This window comes from Eretmochelys imbricata, chromosome 27 (genome assembly GCF_965152235.1).
Source record: "Eretmochelys imbricata isolate rEreImb1 chromosome 27, rEreImb1.hap1, whole genome shotgun sequence".
Classification (NCBI taxonomy): Eukaryota; Metazoa; Chordata; order Testudines; family Cheloniidae; genus Eretmochelys; species Eretmochelys imbricata.
The window spans coordinates 16,573,017-16,588,911 of record NC_135598.1 but is presented as its reverse complement, the minus strand read 5'-3'; the positions used below and the strand labels follow the sequence as shown (position 1 = coordinate 16,588,911).

Genomic DNA, 15,895 nt, shown 5'->3' with positions numbered 1-15,895 from the left:
ACTGTTCCCGGTAGGTTAGTATTAGTGAGAGCACCGCAGCAAATAGTTTCCGGTCACTGTTCCTGGGGAAGAAGCGGCGATTCCGTGGGGAGGGCTGGTGGCCTGGAGAATAGGGGCGGGGTTTGGCAGCGGACCTGGGAGGGTTAGGGGAATGGGGGGCGTGGGTCCCTTCTGCAGCCCAGCACTCTGGAGGCTACAACGCCCCTGGTGCAGCACAGTCTCGTTTGGGAGGTGCCTCATGCAGAGCAGGGAACCTATTCCCACGCATCCCCTTTACCGTGACGTCAGCACCTCCCCGCCACTGCGCAAGCGCCGCCCTCGGCTCGGACTTTCTCCAGTCTCCCCTCAACAACGCCCTGGACATGGTAAGTTCCGGTCAGGCCTCGCAACGGCTGACGGGAGGTGGAGTCAGCGGGGGTGAAAAAAAAAACTACCTTTCCCACAATGCACCGCTTCCGTCCGCTGCCGCTCGGACACCCAGCCAGGTACTCCATAGCGTAGCGCGGCGTCAACCCAGTCTGTGCACGTCGGGGGGCACCCGCTGTGACATCAGCTGTATGTGCCAGAGGCCTCTCCCACCCACTGAGCTGGGCATTATGCCCCTGGGTTGGACACCCCCTTGGCACAGACCAGACCTCCCCCTCCTGCCACTGAGATGGGGTGCCCAGAATTGCATGCAGTAATCAAGGTGTGGGTGTACCAGAGATTTACCGAGAGCCGTTGTGATATATGTGCGGGCTTGGCCCCCTGCTTCTGAGTTGCCACCTCATGTATTGGGATTTCACGTGGGTTCCCTCTCCCTGCTTTGCTGAATTAGGCTCTCTGGTCTCTTGCAACACACCCCACACAGGTAGGGCCACACTCCACTGCAGACACAGACTGAAGTCAGCTCTGTGTGAGAGGACTGCCCCAGCAGTCACGTGCACACCCCTTTGGGGAGATAAACCCCAAATAATACTATCTTGCGCTGTATAGAAAAATTTGCATGGCACAAGCTCATAAAAATCCACCCTCTTCCTCAATGTCAAAAGAGTTGTGCACTAATTCTTCCCCCCCCCCATTATGAATTGCACAAACTGGGTTCTATTATAAACAAGAAATAAGTTTATTAACTACAAAAAGTGAATTTTAAGTGAGCATAGAAGATAGCAAGCAGATTACTAAGCACATGAAACAAAGCACTCAAACTCAGTTTGGCACACTAGATAGGTAGGATACAAATTAGCAAATTCTCACCCTGAGTGATGAACAGGCAGGCAGATTTTTAAGGCACATGTTGGCTTGGCTTTCCCAGGTTTTCATATATAGTCTAAAGCTCTTAGCCTGGGACCATCACTTCTCACAGTTCAGTTTTTGTTCCTCAGGTGTTTTGCTGTGACCTGGTTCAAACAGTTCCCACTGTATGGAGCTATCTGACCTGGGTTGAACAGTTCTCATTCTGTAGAGCTATCTCTGAGAGGTTTCTATTGCGCACAGTTCCTGGGGTAATCTTTATGATTGTGTGCATTTCTTCAATAAGCCACTAACAGTTTGGTCTCATCCAACGTAGCACGTTTGAAATACAGATACATGGTCAATATTTCTAGCTTCAGATACAAAAATGATACATGTATACACATTGGATAAACACATTCAGAAAATCATAACCTTTCCACTGGTACCTTACATGAGCCATCTTGCATAAAGTATATCTTAGTTATACCATATTCATATCATAACTTTATTTTCATAAAGAATATGGGGTATAACATCACAGTATATTCTGTCTTATCTATCCCTTTCACAATGGTTCCTAACACTGCTGGCTTGTCAGGTGCAGAGAAGGGCAGAAACAGTAATAATTAGGGGTATGGAACAACTTCTTTTGGGGGAGAGATTAAAAAGACTGGGACTGATCTAGTTAGAAGAGACACAACAAGGGGGGGAGATGAGAGGCCTATAAAATCAGGGATAGTGTGTAGAAAGTGATTAAGCAAGTGCCCACAGATTTCTGCCTCCCATTTCACACAGAGGTTTTCAGATTGAGTGGCTTGCCTCCCTAGGAGCTGGCAGATTGGAAGCTGGTGGAAGCCACCTAGCCCCTTGGCTGTCCGTGTTGTGGGAGCCTGGGTGCTGGTTGGCTGCCTGGCAGACCTCCCTGCCCTACTCCTCGAGCCAGCTGCCTCTGTATAGCCAGACGCTTCCCAAGCAGGGTGGGCAACCCAGCTCCGAGCCTCTGCCCTGAAGGATTCTGGTGCTGGCTGGTGACATCCCCTGGAGCTGGCCCCTGCCCATGGAACCTGGCTGCCATGAGATGCTCCCCAAGGTGCCCCCTGCAGTACTCATCCCCCTTGGGTACCTGCCTCTCAGCAGCCTGGTCGCAACCTGGTCACTGCCTGGAGACCTGCCATTGCAGCCAGATCACTCTTTCAGTAAGATATACATGTGATGGATGGCTCTTGTTGAAAGCATCTCATGGTGGTTAGAGATCAGTCCCCGCTCAGTGCAGAGGGGTATTGGGAAGGGAGCCCAGGCCCACTGATTCCACTGGGCTCTGGCCCACGGGCCTCTGATAGTTACCAAAGGTATGGCACCCAAGAATGTCTGAAGGCTGCCCTCCCTGAACTACTTCCTCCCCCCAATTGTCCAAGTTTTGATGTGTGTAGTAAAAAGGGTAATGAACAAAAAGTACTTATTGCGCCTTCAGTCTGGCTGGGCCTTGGGAGGCTCCTGCAATATTACTGCTCCCTGACTCACTAGCCTCATTCTGTTTCTGAGCTGTGTCTGGCTTCCTTTCTTAGTTCCACCTCCATCTGGAGCATGTTTTGCAGGTGCAGCTGGGCATGGTTGTTTGGGTCCAGAGTTGTTCTCTAACCTCTTCAGTCTTAGTGTGGAGTTTTATACACCCTGTCACAGTGCACACATGTATAGTGTGCATGCACACGCCACACCCCCACCCCACGTGCACTTTAGTCATTCTGGGAGGTGGTGGTTATGGACAGTAAGATTGTCCGCTCAGGCAGCGTGGGACAGTTTGGTGGCAGGTTTTGAAGATGAACGTTTTCATTCTGTAGTCCATAGGGACTCAGTGAAATGAGTGAGAAACAGATGATCATATGCCTATACTGTTAAGCTGGTAGGCTACTGCATTCTTACCCAACTGGAGCTCTTTTTCATAGTTAATTTTTACAACCCTAGGTCCACTGTGTTGTATTCAGCAAACCTGGAGGTTATGTTATAGGTCACTATGTTGAGAAAGGAGGTAGGGAATAGAGCACCTCCTCATGATGTGGGTTAACTGTTGTGCTGCACTATTTCTGAAGACTCTCATCTTCCTGTTTTACAGTTCATAGAATCATAGAATATCAGGGTTGGAAGGGACCTCAGGAGGTCATCTAGTCCAACCCCCTGCTCAAAGCAGAACCAATCCCCAATTAAATCATCCCAGCTAGGGCTTTGTCAAGCCTGACCTTAAAAACTTCTAAGGAAGGAGATTCCACCACCTCCCTAGGTAACGCATTCCAGTGCTTCACCACCCTCCTAGTGAAAAAGTTTTTCCTAATATCCAACCTAAATCTTCCCCACTGCAACTTGAGACCATTACTCCTTGTTCTGTCATCAGCTACTACTGAGAACAGTCCAGAGCCATCCTCTTTGGAACCCCCTTTCAGGTAGTTGAAAGCAGCTATCAAATTCCCCCTCATTCTTCTCTTCTGTAAACTAAACATCCCCAGTTCCCTCAGCCTCTCCTCATAACTCATGTGTTCCAGTCCCCTTATCATTTTTGTTGCCCTCCACTGGACTCTTTCCAATTTTTCCACATCCTTCTTGTAGTGTGGGGCCCAAAACTGGACACAGTACTCCAGATGAGGCCTCATCAGTGTTGAATAGAGGGGAACGATCACATCCCTCGATCTGCTGGCAGTGCCCCTACTTATACATCCCAAAATGCCATTGGCCTCCTTGGCTACAAGGGAACACGGTTGACTCATATCCAGCTTCTCATCCACTGTAACCGCTAGGTCCTTTTCTGCAGAACTGCTGCCTAGCCATTCGGTCCCTAGTCTGTAGCGGTGCAGTGGATTCTTCCGTCCTAAGTGCAGGACTCTGCACTTGTCCTTGTTGAACCTCATCAGATTTCTTTTGGCCCAATCCTCCAATTTGTCTGGGTCCCTCTGTATCCTATCCCTACCCTCCAGCGTATCTACCACTCCTCCCAGTTTAGTGTCATCTGCAAACTTGCTGAGGGTGCAATCCACACCATCCTTCAGATCATTTATGAAGATATTGAACAAAACCGACCCCAGGACCGACCCTTGGGGCACTCTACTTGATACCGGCTGCCAACTAGACATGGAGCCATTCATCACTACTTGTTGAGCCCAACAATCTAGCCAGCTTTCTATCCACCTTATAGTCCATTTGTCCAGCCCATACTTCTTTAACTTGCTGGCAAGAATACTGTGGGAGACAATGTCAAAAGCTTTGCTAAAGTCAAGGAACAACACATCCACTGCTTTCTCTTCATCCACAGAACCAGTTATCTCATCATAGAAGGCAATTAGATTAGTCAGGCATGACTTGCCCTTGGTGAATCCATGCTGACTGTTCCTGATCACTTTCCTCTCCTCTGAGTGCTTCAGAATTGATTCCTTGAGGATCTGCTCCATGATTTTTCCAGGGACTGAGGTGAGGCTGACTGGCCTGTAGTTCCCAGGATCCTCCTCCTTCCCTTTTTTAAAGATGGGCACTACATTAGCCTTTTTCCAGTCGTCCGGGACTTCCCCCGATGGCCATGAGTTTTCAAAGATAATGGCCAATGGCTCTGCAATCACATCCGCCAACTCCTTTAGCACTCTTGGATGCAACGCATCCGGCCCCATGGACTTGTGCACGTCCAGCTTTTCTAAATAGTCCCGAACCACTTCTTTCTCCACAGAGGGCTGGTCACCTCCTCCCCATGCTGTGCTGCCCAGTGCAGTAGTCTGGGAGCTGACCTTGTTCGTGAAGACAGAGGCAAAAAAAGCATTGAGTACATTAGCTTTTCCCACATCCTCTGTCACTAGGTTGCCTCCCTCATTCAGTAAGGGGCCCACACTTTCCTTGACTTTCTTCTTGTTGCTAACATACCTGAAGAAATCCTTCTTGTTACTCTTAACATCTCTTGCTAGCTGCCACTCCAGGTGTGATTTGGCCTTCCTGATTTCACTCATGCCTACCCGAGCAATATTTTTATACTCATCCCTGGTCATTTGTCCAATCTTCCACTTCTTGTAAGCTTCTTTTTTGTATTTAAGATCAGCAAGGATTTCACTGTTAAGCCAAGCTGGTCGCCTGCCATATTTACTATTCTTTCTACACATCGGGATGGTTTGTCCCTGTAACCTCAAGAAGGATTCTTTAAAATACAGCCAGTCGGTGGAAGAGTGTTTGCAAAGTCCAGTTACCATTGCAGTTTATGTTAATACTGAATTGCATAGATGCTAATGAAGTGTCAACTTTGATTTACTGGCAAAAAACTTCATTAACACAGTGTTAAGGTTGCCCAGAAGTGGCTTGTGCCCTTCCAGAATGTCAAGTTCAGCAAAAATCAAGCCTTGAAAGTCAGGAACTACAGCGTAAATGTTCATACGAATGCAATCTTAACTCTTCCTCCCTTGAGCTGGCGACAGCCACTGAGAATTATCTGCATGCATTCCAACTGCATTCACTCTGTTAGCTGTAGCGGTACTGAATAGTGGAGACATTAGTTGGAACAGCTTGGTAGAGGTTTGATTGTGATATGAGGTGATCTGGGGATTAGTCTGAAGAGCATCTCAGAACTAAATTTTAATATAAGATCTGGGTCTGAGGCGCCTGCCTTCCCCCTCTCTCCTCCCCTGCATATGTTTGATAAAAGGAAAGAAGTGAATGTGTATTCTTGCTAGATCAAATATGCATAATTTCAGCATTGCGTTCTGTAGGTTGTGTTAGTGGCAGGGCACATGGGCTGTCATGTGCTCTATTCGCTGAGTGACATCCGCTATCTGTAAAGGCAGAGTGCAAGCTTGTGTGCTTTGGGCACATTAGGTCATCACTCAAAGAGGGCAAAGTTAAGATTGCATTGTTGTGTATCTTAATGCTGTAGTTTCTGGTATTTAGAGGTTTGAGTTTTGCTGAACTTGGCATTCTGCAAGGGCATCAGATACCATCAAGCAACCTTCATTCTGTGTTAAGAAATTTTTGTCAGTGAATAGTGTATATTTGCAATGAAGTAGCAACTAAAGGTTTTATAAGCTGAAATCTTAATGTAGTTTTTCAGAGAATGAAGTTGCATTACTGTTGTAAGAAGTAGGTGATTGTACTCTGAGTGAAGTGCACATAATGGCAATCAATATAAACTAGGGCTGTCAAGCGATTTAAAAAATTAATCACAATTAATCGTGCTGTTAAACAATAGAATACCATTTTATTTTAAATATTTTTGGACGTTTACTACATTTTCAAATATATTAATTTCAATTACAACACAGCATACAAAGTGTACAGTGTTCACTTTATATTTATTTTTTATTACAAATATTAGCACTGTCAAAACCAAAACAAAAATTTCAGTTCACCTTATGTAAGTACTGTAGTGCAATCTCTTTATCATGAAAGTTGATCTTACAAATGTAGAGTTACATACAAAAAGCTGCATTCAAAGTAAAACTTCAGAGCCTACAAGTCCACTCAGTGCTACTCTTGGTCAGCCAATCACTCAAACAAACAAGGTTGGTTACAATTTGCAGGAGATAATGCTGCCTGCTTCTTGTTTACGTCACCTGAAAGTGAGAACAGTCGTTCACATGGCACCGTTGTAGCTGGCGCTGCAAGATATTTACGTGCCAGATGCGCTAAAGATTCACATGTCCCTTCATGCTTCAACCACCATTCCAGAAGACATGCTTCCATGCTGATGATGGGTTCTGCTTCATAACGATCCAAAGTAGTGCAGACTGACGCACGTTCATTTTCATCATCTGAGTCAGATGCCACCAGCAGAAGGTTGGTTTTCTTTTTTGGTGGTTTGGGTTCTGTAGTTTCCGCATCAGAGTGTTGCTCTTTTAAGACTTCTAAAAGCATGCACCATGCCTCGTCCCTCTCAGAGTTTGGATGGCACTACAGATTCTTAAGCCTTAGGTTGAGTACAATAGCTATTTTTGGAAATCTCACATCGATACCCTCTTTGTGTTTTGTCAAATCTGCTGTGAAAGTGTTCTTGAAACAAACATGGGCTGGGTCATCTTCCAAGACTATTATAACATGAAATATATGCAGAATGTGGGTAAAACAGAGCATAAGAATGGCCATACTGGGTCAGACCAAAGGTCCATCCAGCCCAGTATCCTGTTTATTGATGGTGGCCAATGCCAGGTGCCCCAGAGGGAGTGAACCTAACAGGTAAGGATCAGGATCTCTCTCCTGCCATCCATCTCCACCCTCTGACAAACAGAGGCTAGGAAAACCATTCCTTACCCATCCTGGCTAATAGCCATTAATCGACTTAGCCTCCATGAATTTATCCAGTTCTCTTTTAAACCCTGTTATAGTCCTAGCCTTTACAACCTCCTCAGGCAAGGAGTGCCACAGGTTGACTGTGCGCTGTGTGAAGAACTTCCTTTTATTTGTTTTAAACCTGCTGCCCATTAATTTCATTTGGTGGCCCCTAGTTCTTATATTATGGGAACAAGTAAATAACTCTTCCTTATTCACTTTCTCCACACCACTCATGATTTTATATACCTCTATCTTATCTCCCCTTAGTCTCTTTTCCAAGCTGAAAAGTCCTAGCCTCTTTAATCTGTCCTCATAGGGTACCCGTTCCAACACCCCTAATCATTTTAGTTGCCCTTTTCTTAACCTTTTCCAATGCCAGTATATCTTTTTTGAGATGAGGGGACCACATCTGTACACAGTATTCAAGATGTGGGCATACCATGGATTTATATAAGGGCAATAAGATATTCTCCATCGTATTCTCTATCCCTTTTTTTAATGAGACATACAGCAGGAGACATACGATTCTCCACCTAAGGAGTTCAGTCACAAATTTAACTGACACATTTTTTTTTTTTAAAAGAGCATCACGAGCATGGAAGCATGTCCTCTGGAATGGTGGCTGAAGCATGAAGGGGTATACGAATGGTTAGCATATCTGACATGTAAATACCTTGCAATGCTGGCTACAAAAGTGCCACGCGAACACCTGTTCTCACTTTCAGGTGACATTGTAAATAAGAAGCAGGCAGCAGTATCTCCCTTCAGTGTAAACAAACTCGTTTGTCTTACCGATTAGCAGAATAAGAAGTAGGACTGAGTGGACTTGTAGGCTCTAAAGTTTTACACTGTTTTGTTTTTGAGGGCAGTTATGTAACCAAAAAAATCTGCATTTGTAAGTTACATTTTCACGATAAAGAGATTGCACTACAATACTTGTATGAGGTGAATTGAAAAATACTGTTTCTTTTGTTTATCAATTTTACAGTGCATATATTTGTAATAAAAAATAATATAAAGTGAGCACTGTGCACTTTGTATTGTGTTGTAATTGAAATCAATATTGAAAATGTAGAAAAACATCCAAAATATTTAATAAATTTCAATTGGTATTCTAGTATTATAAGTGCAATTAATCACGATTAATTTTTTTTAGTTAATCGCATGAGTTAACTGTGATTAATTGACAGCCCTAATATAAACTAAACAAGCCAATAAGATAGTTATCCTAAGATATGTAAGGTGCTTCATTGTTATAACTTAATTCTGGTGAGCCACCTTTGGGATGAGTAGCAGCTCGAGCACTCACCGCCATGGCGCCTCCTGCTGGTTGTCCAGGAATTAGCTCGATTCCAGCCTCAGAAAGCCCCCTGCTGGCCAGCATCTCTCCTGCCTCATGTCGCGTATCCCTCCTGGACCCTGGTGCCCCTTACCTTGGGATGTAAAAAGCTAATGCAACCTTGGGATGCATCAGGCGAGGTATTTCCAGTAGGGATAAGGAGGTGTTAGTACCATTATACAAGGCACTGGTGAGACCTCACCTGGAATGCTGTGTGCAGTTCTGGTCTCCCATGTTTAAGAAGGATGAATTCAAACTGGAACAGGTACAGAGAAGGGGGGAGGTTTAGATTGGATATTAGGAAAAACTTTTTCACTATGAGGGTGGTGAAACACTGGAATGCGTTACCTAGGGAGGTGGTAGAATCTCCTTCCTTAGAGGTTTTTAAGGTCAGGCTTGACAAAGCCCTGGCTGGGATGATTTAACTGGGAATTGGTCCTGCTTCGAGCAGGGGGTTGGACTAGATGACCTTCTGGGGTCCCTTCCAACCCTGATATTCTATGATTCTATGATGCTGCCCCACTGTAGTACCCCCGCTCTCTGGGTCTCCCTTCCCAGGTGAATTCCCTCCCCCTATACCTGGGCTTCTGAGATTCTTTTAATCCGCCTCTCCAATCAGAGCATGCTCGGCCGGCCCAGTGTGGAGTTTATAAAAAGAAAAGGAGTACTTGTGGCACCTTAGAGACTAACCAATTTATTTATTTGAGCATAAGCTTTCGTGAGCTACAGCTCACTTCATCGGATGCACCTGATGCCACAAGTACTCCTTTTCTTTTCGCAAATACAGACTAACACGGCTGTTACTCTGAAACCTGTGGAGTTTATATATCTCAGCATACTGACCCAGATCAGTTACAAGTCCAGCAAAATAATGCAAGCTCCAATGACTCATTGGTCAACACTCTCATCAGGGAAGCTGAGCAGAGACCCTCCAGCTCAAGAACAAAGGAATGGAAAGTGGGGCATTTATTGATGCAGGAAGAAGCTTGGAGTTCTCACCTGGGAACTGAGTATGTAAGGAAGTGAGAGAGAACGAACACCAGAGAGGGTCTCCATTGCAGTTTGACTGGCTCATCATGGCACTGGCTTAACTGCTGCCTCTCTTGGCTAACCTAAAGATCTCCTATGCTATGGTCCAGTTGACTAAAACCCAACTGTTTTGAAAACACCACTTGAAGTGTCACTAACTATTCGATGCAGTGCATTAATCCCTGAAAAGTGTACAAGTCTCTGCCAGGAGTCTCTCTCAGCTGGACTCATTGAACAGAGCTCACAGTGTGAAGCAGGAGTGCTGAAGCCCAGAGTTTCAGTTTTTAGACAGTGAGGCCACATGACCTATCCTGAAGAAAGACTGGGACCCCTGAGGAGTCTGGCACATTGGAGGGGTTCCTCCAAGAGATTGTTCCAAAGCTGGGGCATAGCATCCAAATCCTGTGGATTCTTGATAACCCTCTCGGAAGTTTCTTTCAAAATGAGGGTTGAGACATGCTGGCAGGGAAGTCTGTCTAGGAAATTCACCCTGCTGCTGTCACCCTATAGATTAAAGAGAGCTATCAAGATGACAACTTACACTAGCAGTAAATTCACACAAAAAATGTGAGAGTTTATAGTTACATGAAGATTAGTTGCAAATATGAAAATTAGCTTATTACATAATATTTATAAATCACCACATGGAGCTGCAGAAAACATAGGAGCTATGTACTGCTTATGTGCTACATCACAGGGAGGGAGGTGAAAACCTCAAGCTACTCCATTGCTGGGTTGTGAGAGCCCTAAAGATAGGGGAATAGGTGATCAACGATCTCTGCCTGATCCTAACCAGCAAAGGATGGTTCCTCACAGCCACTTAGGGCATCCCAGAAGAGGGGAAGGGAACCAGTTATGGCTCCTTGATTCCATCGTTCCATCCAGATTTGAGCAGCCTGGAGACAGTTCTAACATACACCAGCTGGCTGTTATCCCCCAAAGGACCATAAATTAGTTGGGGAATAGCCAGAATGCAGCAAATGCCAACCACTTTCTCCTCCCAGTCTCCAAGATGCCTTTTGCCAACCTAACATGCCCCCTGTGCTAAAGGCTTTAGGAGAAGTGGTGCAGAATCAGATATGCCAGCTTTACACCTGCTGGAGATTCCCAGGTAGTCCCCAGCAGGGTAATTAGGTTCTCTGTTCAGTTGCCAAAGGAGGCAGAGCATCTACCTCAATGTGTAGAGTGTGGCCCTTCTTGACTTTTGAGATGTTTGACCCAGAGGCTAAAGGGGTTGGATATCAATATTGTAAACTATACAATGTTTTCACAAGTTCTCAGCCCCAGCCCCATTAAAAATTGCAATCCATGTCTTTAAACACAAAAGGAAAACAGCAAATACATTCCTCCCCCACCCCTCTTCTGTCACCTCCAAAATCAAAGCAGCCAGGCTGCAAAAAATAATCTAAAAACCACTCTGTGGCCTACCCCAAGCGTCCCAAACACCACAGTCCTCTCCAACACCTGTTTGGAAAGACTGGCTTTACTGTATGCCTAGAAGTCAATAAATGTGGGCTGTCATATCAGAAGAGGAGTATTTCAAGTTGCAGGGTCTCATAGAAATGGCACTGCTTTCAGTCCATTCCATCTCTTCCCCAATCAGCCCAACATTCTCCTCTCACATGCACACATTTGTCCTCTTTCCCTCTCCTATGAGGCCACGAAGAAAGAAGCTTGGGGCTGCCAGAGCTTGGCAGTTAGCGGAAGCCACTGCAGCATGGGAACTGGGTTGTAGCTGAAAGTACTAGCCATGCCAGAGAGAGGAGCCACCCTGACCCATCTACCACTGGCAAAAAGTGCGCCCCAATTATCAGCTGCATGTAGAAGAATCAAAGAACAGCATTTTATTAAGGAAATCAAATGGGAACTTTTATTAAAACATATACAGTTCTGAACCAGTGAGGTTACAATAATTCGACCAGTTTCTAAATTCTGACACCTCCTCAGCCAAGAACCCGTTTCCAGACTAAGCACAGGGTAGAGCTACAACATTAGTTTCAACAGTTATCTTTTTTTGTTCCTAGTCCCTTCTAGCCAATAGGAGCACAGCAAACAATCACAGAACTGGAAGGGACCTTGAGAGGTTATCTAGTCCGGTCCCCCACACTCAAGGCAGGACTAAGTATTATCTAGACCAGGGGCGGGCAGACTTTTTGGCCTGAGGGCTGCATCAGGTTTCGGAAATTGTATGGAGGGCTGGTTAGGGGAGGCTGTGCCCACCCAAGCAGCCAGGCGTGGCTTGGCCCCTGCCCCCTATCTAGCCCCCCTGCTCTTTGCCCCATCCACCCCAGCGCTCCGTCCCCTGACCGCCCCCAGAACCCCTGACTGCCCCCATCCAACCCCTCCTCTCATTCCTGACTGCCCCCCCAGACCCCTGCCCCCGTTCAACCCCCCTGTTCCCTGCCCTCTGACCGCCCTGACCCCTATCCACATCCCCGCCCCCTGACCACCACCCCAAACTCCCCTGCCATCTATCCAACCCCCCGACTCCCTGCCCCCTTACTGTGCTGCCTGGAGCACTGGTAGCTGGTGGCGCTAGAGCCATGCCACCCAGAGCACCAGGACAGGCAGCCACTGCACAGCACAGAGCACCGGGTCAGGCCGAGCTCTGCAGCTGCACTGCCCCAGGAGCTCGCTGCCCTGCCACCCAGAGCATTGCGCTGGCAGCGCAGCGAGCTGAGGCTGCAGGGGAACAGCAGGGGAGGGGCCACGGGCTAGCCTCCCGGGCCAGAGCAAAGGGGCTGGGCAGGAGGGTCCTGCCATAGTTTGCCCACCTCTGATCTAGACCATCCCTGGCAGATGTGTGTCCAACCTGCTCTTAAAAATCCCCAATGATGGAGATTCCACAACCTCCCTAGGCAATTTATTCCAGTGCTTAATCACTCCGACAGTTAGGAAGTTTTTCCTAAAGTCCAACCTAAACCACTCTTGCTGCAATTTAAGCCCATTGGTTCTTGTCCTGTCCTCAGAGGTTTAGAAGAACAATTTTTCTCCCTCCTCCTTGTAAGAACCTTTTATATACTTGAAAACTTATTAGACCACTAAATGGTCTGATCCATGAACAACGAACTCACCCCAATTTTTAGTTGCTGGATCACTGTATTGGATAACATACATTTAAAACCCCACCCGATAAACAATTTAAAAAAAATTACTCTATAATTTTGGTAAAGTTACACTGCTTGAAATTTTCTTTTTCCTTTTCCCAATGCTTACTTGTGAAATATTGGCTCTAAGGGCTTATTTAGATTAGGAATACTTGCACAGGTGTAACTACAGTACTCCTGTTTTACACTGGTGCAAAATCCCCATCAGTTTAACTACATCTGTGTAGTTACACCAGTCCGGGACGGGGGGCATAATACACACAGCACAGAGTCTGTATACTTTTAGAATCTGGTAATAAAGAAGGGCGACTAGGCCGCTGAAACTAATCTGCAGTACAATATCTCAGTCTGATATCCTGCTTATTATTATAATCACAGCATTTATAGAACACATTTTTAAAGCATATTGCAAACATCAATTCATTTAATAGGGCACTAATTATTGTACACAATAAGATAAAGCAAACATAGAATAGTAGCACAGACAGGCTTGTTTGTGTTCTTCACAATACTAGAGATAAAATTGCAGCAGCGTGGGTTTTACTTATCAAACCAATGACTAGGTGCATGCAGGGCTAGAACTGGAAACCCAAACATAGTTTTCCAATCCCTTTTGGATGAGTACTGTTACCATAATCCCTTCTGGTTTTAAATGTGTAGGATTTGTGTTCACTCAGGTACTTTACAGACAATTTTAGAGTATATAAAACATCTATTTTCATCACAGGGAAGGGAAAAGAGCTCTAGCTGCTCCATTTTCTGCTGCCTTTCAATATTTACATCTGCCTGAGCTCATTTATAATAAATTCCCATCACCAACAGACAGTTATTCAAGGAAAAGATAATCCGCTCCTCCAGTCATTCTACTTCACCATAAAGAAGCAAAAGGAGGGCACAAGCCTAATTTTTAAAAATATCTTCGGCAGACAACTTTTAAGCCAGAGAATTTAAATGAGCAATGTGCACTGTGTCCAAGTTAATGTTTTGTGTCTTAATTTTTAGACTTTCCTTATGTTTCTCTATTTAAAGAATGTGATTTTTAAACAGGTTTCAGAGTAGCAGCCGTGTTAGTCTGTATTCGCAAAAAGAAAAGGAGTACTTAGAATCATAGAATAACAGAGTTGGAAGGGACCTCTGGAGGTCATCTAGTCCAACCCCCTGCCCAGAGCAGGACCAATCCCAACTAAATCATCCCAGCCAGGACTTTGTCAAGCCTGACCTTAAAAACTTCTAAGGAAGGAGATTCCACCACCTCCCTAGGTAACGCATTCCAGTGTTTCACCACCCTCCTCGTGAAAAAGTTTTTCCTAATATCCAACCTAAACCTCCCGCACTGCAACTTGAGACCATTACTCCTTGTCCTGTCGTCTGCTATCACTGAGAATAGTCTAGATCCATCCTTTTTGGATCCACCTTTCAGGTAGTTAAAAGCAGCTATCAAATCCCCCCTCATTCTTCTCTTCCGCAGACTAAACAATCCCAGTTCCCTCAGCCTCTCCTCATAACTCATGTGTTCCAGTCCCCTAATCATTTTTGTTGCCCTTCACTGGACTCTTTCCAATTTCTCCACATCCTTCTTGTAGTGTGGGGCCCAAAACTTGACACAGTACTCCAGATGAGGCCTCACCAATGTCGAATAGAGGGGAACGATCACGTCCCTCGATCTGCTAGCGATGCTCCTACTTATACACCCCAAAATGCCATTGGCCTTCTTGGCAACAAGGGCACACTGTTGACTCATATCCAGCTGCTCATCCACTGTCATCCCTAGGTCCTTCTCTGCAGAACTGCTGCCTAGCCATTCGGTCCCTAGTCTGTAGCGGTGCATTGGATTCTTCCATCCTCAGTGCAGGACTCTGCACTTGTCCTTGTTGAACCTCATCAGATTTCTTTTGGCCCAATCCTCCAATTTGTCTAGGTCCCTCTGTATCCTATCCTACTTGTGGCACCTCATCCGATGAAGTGAGCTGTAGCTCCCGAAAGCTTATGCTCAAATAAATTTGTTAGTCTCTAAGGTGCCACAAGTACTCCTTTTCTTTAAACAGCATCAACTAACAGAATTGTAGTTTGACATTTGATTTCTTTTGTAAGCATATGGGGAAAATAAAAAGGAGGACTTGTGCATTTATGTGGCTATGCTCTTGAGTTTTTAAAGAAAATTAAAGACCTATGCCCATGGTAAGGAAGGCTTGGTAAAACTCTTCTTGCCTCTTAAAAGTCATCCAAAAAGACGCAGGTCTTGTGGTGGGTTTTTTTTCCTGATTCTCTCCATTATTAAATCTATTTCAAATTTTGCCCAATCTCTAGTTGCAGTGTATCCCCAGACTGCACAAAATGAGGTCCAAACACCCTTTCTAATTGCCACACAATGCAAGGAAAATGAATACTTTGATGTAATTAATTTTTCAGTTAACACATTGCCTATATCATTTTTCCCCTCCCTCCAATGTACAGTACAGCATTGCAGTTCTAGTATGTGTACAAGCAGTTCAAAAACAGAGACACAGGCTAAGCCATCTATTAACATGTTTCCAGTTTTCATTAGTATTTGTTTCCTAACCATGCAAATATTCTGGAACTTCAGTTCAAATTCCTGAAGAACTTGGGAGATGTTTTCCCTCCCTTTCTTCAGCAAAGGCGTATCAATATTTCTTCCCTCGGGAACGTCAACTGTTAACGTCTTCCTCCTTCCTCTTGTCTAAAAATAGAAAGTGACTTTACTGCCACAATTCTCAGCCTCAGAGCTTAGATTACCAAAGAGATTCCAAATATACTGTACTGCCCTAGGACTGGCTCTGGTCTCTGTACATAACTGATGCCTAATAGTTGAAATAAGGACGTTATCAATCCTATAGTGCCTGTAACTTAACCATCCTTTAGAAATAAGGACTATTGTGCTAGCTTGACAAACGGTTACCTACCT

The 15,895-nt window shown here is 45.2% G+C and overlaps 1 protein-coding gene across 1 annotated transcript in view; it reads left to right on the top strand.

Moving 5' to 3' along the window:
* The first annotated feature begins 237 nt into the window (after nt 1-237).
* Nucleotides 238-15,895, top strand: part of MPP3 (MAGUK p55 scaffold protein 3) — a 101,591-nt gene continuing 85,933 nt past the window's right edge. Inside the window, exon 1 of the mRNA XM_077806368.1 lies at nt 238-365. The gene's annotated coding sequence lies outside the window, so the exon portion shown is untranslated. The remainder of the gene's footprint in view (nt 366-15,895) is intronic.